Here is a 12,106-nt window from a genome sequence, read left to right as displayed (position 1 = left end):
TGTCTCTCTCTCACTGTCTAATAAAAAAAGATAATATTTAATTTAAAATTCAGATAGAACTCACTTTTTTAAATTCTTAAAGACTTATTATCTTTAGGCTAGCTAGACAAAGTAAAACAGTAGGATAATTAAATTATGTTCTGGGGCCAGCGCCATGGCACAGTAGGTTAATCCTCTGCCTGAGGCCCCAGCATCCCATATGGGTGCTGGTTCTAGTCCTGGTTTCTCCTCTTCCAATCTGGCTCTCTGCTATGGCCTGGGAAAGCAGAAGAAGATGGCCCAAGTGCTTGGGCCCCTACACCTGCATGGGAGACCAGGAGGAAGCGCCTGACACCTGGCTTCAGATTGGCACAGCTCTGGCCGTTGCAGCCATTTGGGGTGTGAACCAGTGGAAGGAAGACCTTTCTCTCTGTCTCTCCCTTTCACTGTCTGTAGCTCTACCTCTCAAATAAATAAAATCTTTTAAAAAATTATGTGCTATATGAGATCAATTTAATGACTCTTTTGTAAGCAAATTAATACTCTGACTTTTTAACATAAATGTAAAGAGCATAAAATTGAATATCATATGACTTTTAAATTTTTGCAAAGTTACTGTTATTTAGTTCACTTTCCCCTCTATCTCCATAAGACAAATAACAAATACATTTTTGACAAACCTGTACCGATATGTTTAAGATCCCCTGAGTACGGTCATTTGTCTAAAAGTGCTTTTTTCTACTACTAACAACAACTTCCAGCATTAGCCTTTCTTATTTTGTAATGCTTATTCTGAATGTCCTCTACTTCTGTTTCATGCCCTTCCAAACCATCCTCTACTGATTTTTATAAAATATAAATTTTCTTGTGTTATCATACCTATTATTAAAATTATTTGGTGGGTTTCTAAGTCCAGAGCACATTTCGTAGCAAGGCTTAAACAGTCTTATAACATACATACCTGGGATGGAAGGAATACTGGTAAAAGAAGTAAATAGGGTTCTTGGAGCAAATGAGAACAGGAGTTTTAGCTGAGATGGGCTGAGGCAGCTTTTACAGAGATGAGAACTACAGTAGTTAACCAGAGAGCATTTAGTTTGTTTTTTAGGCAAGAATTTCTCCAAATTATCAAAACAAAAGATGAGCATAAAAGACAAAACGGAGTTAACAGATGCAAAGTATTGAATAGTGGAGTTAACAGATGCAAAGTATTGAATAGTACTCCTCTTTTATATCATAGGGGGTCTGTATGTGTGTGTGTGTGTGTGTACACAGGAATAGCTGGGTGATTTAGAAGAGAGAATTTGACAGGGCTTTCACAACCCATCCCCTCTTCCCATCTACATTTCCAGATCTTCTGGATGTAACCCTTTCTTCCCTTCGCCTTAAAACCTTTGCAAATGTTGTCTTCTCTGAGACTCACATTCTTTCTAACTGAAACTCTTCCTGTAAATATCCACTGCTTGCCCACATTCTGCTTACTTGCTTTCTTTCTGTGCTGCCATACACACCATTCACACCTCTGTCATCCTCACACTCTTACTCATATAAAGGCTGTCCCCAGTATTAGATCAACGTTCCTTGAAGTCATGGTCTATGCCTTATTAATTTTTTGGCCTAAATATATATTGCAGTGTTGATGTATAAAAGTTAACACATGACCTTTTAAAAAATATTTTTATTTATTTGAAAGTCGGAGTTACAGCTAGAGAAGGAGGGAAACAGAAAGATATTCCATCCACTGGTTCACTCCCCAAATAGCCACAATACCTGGGGTAGGGCCAGGCAAGAAGTCAGGAGCTTCTTTCCGGTCTCCCATGTGGGTGCAGGGGCCCAAGCTCTTGGGCCATCCTCAGCTTTTTCCCAGGCACCTAAGCAGGGAGTTGGATTGGAAGTGAAGCAGCTGGGTGCCCATATGGGAGGCCCTCATATGGCAGGAGGCGGTTTAACCTGCTGCGCCAGAGTGCACGTGACTTTTAAATGAATGTGTTTAAAAGTTCCTAATTCGTTAACTGATTAATTGCCTCTATGGCTCAAGTTAAAGTTTGTCACTGTCTGACTTTCCTTTCTGATCCTGTCTTGTGTCTTGGCTCTTTTTCCTTGAACTCCTGCAGACCAGTGTCTCATGCCACTTCCGTTTTTAAAGGCCTCCATTTTGCCATTTTATTCTTTTTCTTTGCTTAGACAGACTCAGCGCCAGGAGTGGTGGTTTAGCAATAGGACTGTTGATTCTGTTATATCAAGGAGATTTAGGTAATTCAAACCAAGGTATGAATAGTGCTTAACCAAGTCTCAAGATATTTACATTTTTGTTTGTTTTTAAAATTAATAATCATTATTTTTTAAAAGTTTATTTGTGGCAGATGCCCAGAAAATATGACAGCAGAGGGAATAAAAATGCAAACATCTGCTACCACAGAGTTTTAAGTTCTAGTGGAGGGTGATGGGCAGCATACCAAACAAATAAAACAGGCCATCCAATAAATTACAGCAAAGTGCCTGGGTTTGAGTCCTGGCACCAGCTGCTGACTCCAGCTTCCTGCCAGTGCAGACCTTGGGAGGCAGCAATGACGGCTCAGGTAGCTGGGTTCTTGCCACACACCGAGAAACCGGGATAGAGTTCCTGGCCCCCAGGTTTGGCCCTGACCCAGACCTGGCCATTTTGGGCATTTAGGAGTGAACTACCCAATGGGAGTACTCTATCTCTGCCTCTCTGATTAAAAGAAAAAGGCATTAATTATTATAATGGTTAAGTGCTTCTGCAGAGAGAGAGAGAGAGAGACAGAGAGAGACAGAGGTGAGTAGATATCTCCTCATTTTAGTTGGTAGGTTGCTGAATTATATAGGACCACATCTCTACCAGATGGCAAAAGAACTATGCCCCACTAGTATTCGGAGAGCCGAGATTTTGAACTGAACACAGTGAGTAGCTAGGATTTTGAATTGTCTCTATTGGGAAGCAAAAGTAAGTACTGTGTGGGAAGAAGAGTAATGAAAACTATATGATGAACAGGAAACCAGACTCCAAAAGGGCTGGGCAGCTGTTCACCAACACTTTTTTCCCTGTTCTCCTGGCACACAGATAGATGACATTTCCTGGCCTTCTTTGCATGTGACTAAGTTCTAATTAGTGGGATGTTGTTTACTGTGGGTGTTTAAAAAGTTGGGATTGGCAGGGCCGGTGCTGTGGCATAGCGGGAAAGCTGCCACCTGCAGTTCCGGCATCCCATATGGGCGCCAGTTTGAGTCCCAGCTGCTCCACTTTCTATCCACCTCTGTGCTAAGGCCTGGGGAAGCAGTAGAAGGTCAGTTCCACCATTGCAGCCATTCTGGGGAGTGAACCAGTCTATGGAAGACCTCTCTCTCTCCCTTAGTCTCCTTGCTGTCACTCTCACTCTGCCTCTGCCTCTCTGTAACTCTGCCTCTCAAATAAACAAAATAAAACTTTTTTAAAGAAGTTAGGATTGGCTTTAAATTTGTTAGATTCTCTTTTAGAATCTATTTTTACTTTCTCCTTTGGCCTGTAAAGACCATGTGTATGTCTAGCCTCCTACACTAAACTAAACTTCCATTTCTACAATAAAATTTCCTAGATATTGGTTGATTTTTCTTTTAATATATTTGAGTTTAATTCATCAGAAATTTACATGTTTAACATTTCTCTATATTTATAAATGCTACCATGTTTAATTTCCTTTTCACTCTTTTTTTGTCTCTGTCCCTCTTATTTCCTTTTTTTCCTTTTCTCGGCATTTATCATCTACTGTATCAGGTTTGTAACAACTTTTAAAATAAATTTGCAAATGTTTTTAAGAGTTATATCACATAGTATTTTAAAATAATTTATTGTTACAACCATGGGGCCCTACAATCCTTTTATATTTTCCCAGTAAAATAAGTTAAGACAGTCTTCTATCTAGCGTATGTCCTTTCTAATATTCTTGGTTTTGCCCGAGTTAGAGCATATGGTTCCCCAGGCCATAAGTAAGATAAGGGTAATGTCCAGAAGTTTTGCATTGATATTAATCTCAGCTTTTATAAATATATTTTTATGTAAAATATTTTAGCACAAATAGAGAATGGAGAAATGCAGTTTGGTGAATATCTGAGCCACAGAGATAACATTCTTAGTTCTTTTTGTTTATAAACTTCAGTGGATCATGGCTTTTTTGAAAATGAATCTTGATTCTGACTTATTACGAATTTATCTATGTTTTATTGAATAATTTCTCTTTGCCTAATATATTTACTTTGGAAATACCATCATCTTTTGATTTTAAAATGATTAAATTTACATCAAACAGATGATTAGGTATAGAAATTTGTATATTTATATTGAAATATTTATATTATTATATATTTAACACATTATATATTTATATATTATATGCACTATATTAAAGTATATAAACTATATATGTTTATATAGTCTATATATATGCTACATGCTAATAATGTTAGTTTTATTTTATTAGTTACTATATAGGCAATATAACACCCTTATCAATAGTACTGACTAGGGCCAGCGCCATCAGTCACTTAGTTAATCCTCTGCCTGCAGCGCCAGCACCCCAGGTTCTAGTCCCGGTTGGGGCCCCGGATTCTGTCCCGGTTGCCCCTCTTCCAGGCCAGCTCTCTGCTATGGCCCGAGAAGGCAGTGGAGGATGGCCCAAGTGCTTGGGCCCTGCACCCGCATGGGAGACCAGGATAAGCACCTGGCTCCTGGCTTCGGAATGCTGCAGCATGGAGGCCGCAGCACCCATTTGGGGGGTGAATCAGTGGAAGGAAGACCTTTCTGTCTCTCTCTCACTGTCTAACTCTGTCAAATAATAATAATAAAAAAAAGGCAGTTGATGCTACTTTAAAAAAAATAGTACTGACTTTTCAAAACAAATGAAACCTAATACTCTGCCTTTTAAAAACAAATGAAACAAAGTCTAAATTCTGGCTCAGTTATGCAACTCTAGGCAAGTTACTGTCTGAAACTTCTTCACCTATAAAATGGTACAATAATGGCAACATAGGGGGTTGTTGTGAGCAAAAACATGTAAGGTGCTTCGCTCAGCACCTATTGTACAGTAAGAATTCAATATAAAATTGAACCAGAATTTGATTTTAGGAAAAATTTTCTCCTAAAAAAAAAGTGTCATTCATGTCCTGACATTTAGAATTGTTTATTCGTGTTTTCCTTGTTTTCCAAATAGATACGAATATATCTCATTTGTCCAATTTCCTGTGACCTCTCAGATTCTTCTTGCTTCCCAGCCCTCTCCAGCTTCTCCTTTGGAACAAGTATATGCCTGGCTGCTGGCAGGGGTGTTTTTGAAGTTGTGTCATTGTTACACTACAGGGCTGCTACAAGGAAAGCATGGCAGTAATACCGGTCTTCTCTTAGTGGAGAGAATAGCTTACACTCAGAATGCTCATTCTTTCTCTACCAAGGGGAAGAGCAGTTTGTTAGTTCCATTTAATCACCTTGGGTTCTCATTGGAGATTTCCCACTTCCATTCTCCCAAATTTAGGTTCTGTGTTTGATAACAGCTCACAGCTTCATCAAATTTTTAAATTTTTTTTTTTTAATTTGACAGGTAGAGTTAGACAGTGAGAGAGAGAGACAGAGAGAAAGGTCTTCCTTCCGTTGATTCAATCCCCAAATGGCCACTATGGCTGGCGCCGCGCCGATCCAAAGCCAGGAGCCAGGTGCTTCTTCCTGGTCTCCTAAGCAGGTACAAGGGCCCAAGGACCTGGGCCATCCTCCACTGCCCTCCCAGGCCACAGCAAAGACCTGGACTGGAAGAGGGGCAGCCGGCACTAGAACCTGGCGTCCATAGCTTCATCAAATTTAAGTGAGCAAATATTTATTTATCTTTGATAACAAAACAAGGCAGGGTTGCTTAAAACACAACAAAGCAGAAATGATTCTGTTGACAGTGCATCTTTTCATTTGTTGGGCACAGTGTTTTCGTAGCGATGAAAATGTAATGGTAAACTGTCCAAGGCTTCAGCCCTCAGTCACATCACTGGAGGCAGATTACTGGTTGCTGAAATATGAATATAAAAACACCTGACTCACCAAATTATTTCCTAGAATAGTTAGCTGGGCGGAGGCTTACCAAGCTAATAGCTAAACCCAACCCTCAAGTGTATTGGCAAAGGGCATATTTCAGTTTAATGACCCTGTATCCGCCCAGAAAGATAAAGGAGGCTTTGAGTTCCTGCCCGGTTGACTGGGAAGAGGAAAATGACTCATTAGGCACCTGGGACACTGAATAAGTGGCCTGCACTGGGAACATTTGAAAGGTGAGTTGAAGTTCTAAACCAGTCTGTCAGAGCCTGGACTCCATGAAGCCTGAGGCACAGGATGAGTCAAGAAATAAGACTTATAAGAGAAAAATCTTACACAAGAGAAACACAGGGCAGAAAGAATAATGCATTATGAACATGTAAGTCAAGGATTATGCTGGCTTGGAAAGAGAAACACTACTCAAACATCTCCACAACTTTAAAACATTTTCTGTGTAATTAGAATGTTAAATGACCTAAGGTTTGTAAATAGCCTTTATTCCAGTGACTGGCTGGTATGTAGTATCACTCAATATATATTTCTTCCCTTTCTCTCTTATCTTTGCCTATTTTATTTTTGTTTTTAAAAGAGAAATAGTACTTTAAGATGATAACTCTAGGGACCCGCACTGTGGTATAGCAGGTGAAGCCACTGCCTGCAGTGCTGGTATCCCATATGGTGTCCCAGTTGCTCCACTTCCGATCCAGCTCTCTGCTATGGCCTGGGAAAGCAGTAGAAGACGGCCCAAGTCCTTGGGCCCCTGCACCCATGTGGGAGACCCAGAAGAAGCTCCTGGCTCCTGGCTTTGGATTGGCCCAGCTCTGGCTGCTGAGGCCATTTGGGGAGTGAACCAGCGAATGGAAGACCTTTGTGTCTCTCTCTGCCTCTGCCTTTCTGTGACTCTATAACTCTGCCTTTCAAATACATAAAATTTAAAAACAAGATGATAACTCTATATAATTTCCTGTAAGTTCACATTAATGTTTACAGTCTAGCTCTCTTTGTTGGTTTAACTGTTAACAATAACCAAAAAATGACAGCAAATTTAGTCATCTATGTCAAACTTATGCCATATGGTTCAGAAATTCTTTGGAGAGAACATTTTGGGATGAAAACAGTTAGCTACCTTTGGGACACTTAATTATGATTTTGCAAGAAAAAAAAAAAAACTGTGCACATAGCCAGAATATAAAGTTTTAAAAAAAATCACTGGCCACTCTGTAGTAACTCACTTTTGAATGCTAGATTACCAGAGTTGACATTTAAAATTTGGAAGCAGTCTGCTTGGGTTTGATCTCTGAGAAAATAATTGGTGTTTTGAAATATTAGAAAATTATGGCAGCTTTTCAATTCTTGCACAATAAATTAGTTTTCAAGCTAGAAAAAAAATTATACCACAAATACCATCATAAGTCATTTCATCCTGAATTGGGGTGACAAATGCTCTCATATATAACATTAAATATGTATGAGGAATGAACAATTTCAAACATTTGGGTGCCTTTTTTAAAACTTTTATTTAATAAATATAAACTTTCAAAGTACAGCTTTTGGATTACAGTGGCTTTCGCCCCCCCCCCCCCCAATAACTTCCCTCCCACCAGCAACCATCCTATCTCCCGCTCCCTCTCCCATTCCATTCACATCAAGATAGATTTTCAATTATCTTTATATACAGAAGATCAAGTTAGTATATATTAAGTAAAGATTTCAACAGTTTGCACCCACACAGAAACACAAATTGTAAAGTACTGTTTGAGTACTAATTATACCGTTAATTCACATTGTAGAACACATTAAGGACAGAGATCCTACATGGGGAGTAAGTGCACAGTGACTTCTGTTGTTGATTTAACAATTGACAATATTGTTTATGTTGTCAGTAATCACCAGAGGCTCTTGTCGTGAGTTGCCAAGGCTATGGAAGCCTTTTGAGTTCTTCAACTCTGATCTTATTTAGACAAGGCCATAGTCAAAGTGGAAGTTCTCTCCTCCCTTCGGAGAAAGGCACCTCCTTCTTTGATGGCCCATTCTTTCCACTGGGATCTCACTCACAGAGATCTTTCATTTAGGTTTTTTTTGTTTTTTTTTTTTTTTCTTTTTCCAGAGTGTCTTAGCTTTTCATGCCTGAAATACTCTCCTGGGCTTTTTAGCCAGATCTGAATGCCTTAAGGGCTGATTCTGTGGGTGCCTCTTTTTTTAACTCTACTTAATCAACTATTTCATGTTTACTGTGTAATACCTCGAAAATATTTGGGACTTCATTAGCCTTAAGTGTATGATAATGTCAAAATAATGTTTTGTGAACAACGTCTAACTGTATATCTCTCAATGATGTTTTACTGAAATAAACTTTTTGTTTTCTAGAATATGTTAATATTGCTATTTTCTAGAAATATTGGTTTAAAAAAATCAAGATTTTACTTGACTGAGAACAGATAGAATTTTGATCAGTCGCATTTTAACTCTTTAGAATCTGCCTTCCTATTTCACACAAATCCCTTCTCTCTCTCTCCTTCCCCTTCCCCCAGAAAGAACCCATCACTCTTTGGGGCAATTTTAACTTCAACAGATACAAGATTGTTGTTGGGCCAGTCTGTCTACAGGCAGGATGTAACTTGCAGGAAGGGGCAGTCCTGACGTGCCAGGAGGATTGAGCTGCCAGCTGAGAGACCAGTTTCCTCATCCTTTCGCTTTGCTACCAAGTGTGTGTTTGCAGAAGTAGACCGCTGTAACCCAGGAGCTCAGCAAGGGGAGCTGTGGCTGACTCCAGGCTCTTTGTAAGAAATGGGGGAGAATACAGGATGCAGGACCACTGACTCCTGAAATGAGGAGAAAAGAATGGATGGTGTGAAGAATTCAGACTTGGTAACTCAATTTTCTTACCAGGGCCAATACGTGTGTGTGTATGTGTGTGTGTGCATGTGAATACAGGAAGGAACCAGCATTGTGAAATAACCCCAAGCACTGCAAACACTGCTTCCGTTTGAAAAACTACAATAAAAAAAACAAACTGCTTTAAAGAATCTCGTAACAGGAAACAGCACAATGGACACTGGAGAACTATTATGCAGAAAAAAATCTAAGAACTTAGAACAATAAAGGCAAAATAATTGATTAAAATAATGTGCACACAAAAAGTTGAAGCTGAGAAGAAATATAAAGGGAGTCAGGCAGATAGTTTAGTTTAATAGGCCTCAAATGAGCTGATCAAAGTAAATAAAAGTCAACCATTTGCTATGTTTTCAAATATATCAGATTTTCATGCTTTCATCTTCAGCTACAATGATAAAGTATATTTTCTTTGCATTGCTTTTTAAAATTCAAATAATAGCAGAAAGGAACTGAAAAGGACTGATTGCATAGACTTAAGAAAAACTAAAGTGTTGGTAATTTTGATAATCTAGTAAAGGTGAATGAGTTATCGCATAATAAAAAAAGCCTGCATGCCATATTTTACTTTAATCAAATTAGACAAAATTTCTCCCACTATTACGGTAGTGATAGGATGTTCATTAATTTTTGAAGAGTCATTGGTTTATTGTGATATGACCTGTGCTAAGAACATTATGAAGGGCCGGTGCAGTGGCATAGCGGGTAAAGCCGCTACCTGCAGTGCTAGTATCCCATATGGGCACCAGTTCGAGTCCCGGCTGCTCCACTTCTGATCCAGATCTCTGCTATGGCCTGGGGAAGCAGAAGATGGCCCAAGTCCTTGGGCCCCTGCACCCATATGGGAGACCCGGAAGAAGCTCCTGGCTCCTGGCTTTGGATCGGCACAGGTCTGGCCATTGTGGCCAATTGGGGAGTGAACCAGTGGATGGAAGACCTCCCTCTCTCTGCCTCTCCTTCTCTCTGTGTAACTCTGACTTTCAAATAAATAAATATTTTTTTAAAAAAGAACATTATGAAAATCATTTAAATCCACATCTGAAGTTAAGTACCACCACGCAAACAGTACCATGATAGGACGTGTCAACAAATAAAGTTTTTTCCCAATCAATCCTAGATAATTTCTTTTTTTAAAAAAAGATTTATTTATTTGAAATGCAGAGTTACAGAGAGGCAAGGGAGAGAGAGAGAGAGAGAGAGAGAGACCTCCCTCCACTGGTTCACTTCTCAAATGCCTGCAATGGCCAGAGCTGTGCTGATCCAAAGCCAGGAGCCAGGAGCTTCTTCCAGGTCTCCCACATGGGTGCAGGGGTCCAGGGACCTTCACCATCTTCTACTGCTTTCCCAGGCCATAGCAGAGAGCTGGATCAGAAGAGGAGCAGCCAGCACTTGAACCGGCGCCCATATGGTATGCTGGCACTGCAGGCGGTGGCTTTACCCACTATGCCAAAGTGCCAGTCCCTCTAACTAATTTCAAGACCTGCATTTCCCTTTTCTTTTTTTAAACACAGAACACCTCTGTTGTGTTCCCATGACCTCTTTCTCAAGTGGCCTTTGCCTTGTTTTATTGACCTGTTTGGTTTTGAAGAATGGCAATAAAGGTAGAAATAGGGAGAGGGACTAGCAGACGTGCTGTTGCTGACAACATGTTTTATCTACTCGCCAGTTTTACCTGGCAGGAAGCCTGCTAATTGTTATTTGAACTGCCCTCCCATAGTGTATGGGGAAGTGTGTGGGGAACTCAAGCTCCTCATAGGTACATTGACCAGAGCTTGTTTATTTTGAAGAATTTGCCTTACACATTTTGGTGTAAAATATACTTTGCTATTCTTGCATTAATTCCTTTGTTCTCACTTTATTCTTCATTCTTTCTTTTCCCCAGTTTGAATCAGTATCCTTTAGTAACTTATCTTGTCCCTCTTTTATGGATTCAATTTCTAAATATACATATATTTTTAAAAGCTTTATTTATTTGAAAGAGAGAGAGAGAGAGAGAGAGAATGAATCTTCCATACAGTGGTTTACTCACTAGGTGGCTACAACTATCAGGGCTGGGCCAGCCCAAAGCCACGTGTTGGGAGCTTCATCTGAGTTTTCCACATAGGTGGCAAGGGCCCAAACACTTGGGCCATCTTCTGCTGCTTTCCCCAGGCCATTAGCAGGGAGCTGGACAGGAACCAGTGCCCACATGGGATGCCAGTGTCACAGGCGGTGGTTTAAGCTGCTGCACTGGGGCTGGTATTGTGTCATAGCAGGTAAAGCTGCCACCTGCAGTACCGGAATCCCATATGGACACTCCACTTTTGATCCAGCTCCCTGTTAATAGCCTGAGAAAGTAGCAGCAGATGGCCCAAGTGCTTGGGCCCCTGCACACACATGGGAGACCCAGAAAAAGTTCCCAGCTCCTGGCTTTGGATTGGCCCAGCTCCAGCCACTGTGGCCATTTGGGGAGAAAACCAGCAGATGGAGGATGTCTCTCTCTCTCTCTGTCTCTATCTCTCTGTAATTCTGCCTTTCAAGTAAAACATTTTTTTAAACTTTCATTTAATGAATATAAATTTCCAGTGTACAGCTTATGGATTACAATGGTTTTCCCCTCCCATAACTTCCCTCCCAACCTGCAACCCTCCCCTTTCTCGCTCCTTCTCCCCTTCCATTCATATCGAGATTCATTTTCATTTCTCTTGTATACAGATCAATTTAGTATATATTAAGTAAAGATTTCAACAGTTTGCACCCACATAGAAACACGAAGTGAAAAATACTGTTTGAGTACTAGTTATAGCATTAAATCACAATGTACAGCACATTAAGGACCAAGATCCTACATGAGGAGTAAGTGCACAGTGGCTCCTGTTGTTGACTTAACAAATTGACACTCTTGTTTATGGCATCAGTAATCTCCCTAGGCTCTAGTCATGAGTTGCTAAGGCTATGGAAGCCTTTTGAGTTCACCGACTCTTATCATATTTAGGCAAGGTCATAGTCAAAGTGGAAGTTCTCTCCTCCCTTCAGAGAGAGGTACCTCCTTCTTGATGACCCGTTCTTTCCACTGGGATCTCACTCGTGGAGATCTTTCATTTAGGTTTTTTTTTTTTTTTTTTGCCAGAGTGTCTTCGCTTTCCATGCCTGAAATACTCTCATGGGCTTTTCAGCTGGATCCGAATGCCC

The sequence above is a fragment of the Lepus europaeus genome, chromosome 3, assembly GCF_033115175.1.
Source record: "Lepus europaeus isolate LE1 chromosome 3, mLepTim1.pri, whole genome shotgun sequence".
Lineage (NCBI taxonomy): Eukaryota > Metazoa > Chordata > Mammalia > Lagomorpha > Leporidae > Lepus > Lepus europaeus.
This window is presented reverse-complemented; position numbering follows the sequence as displayed.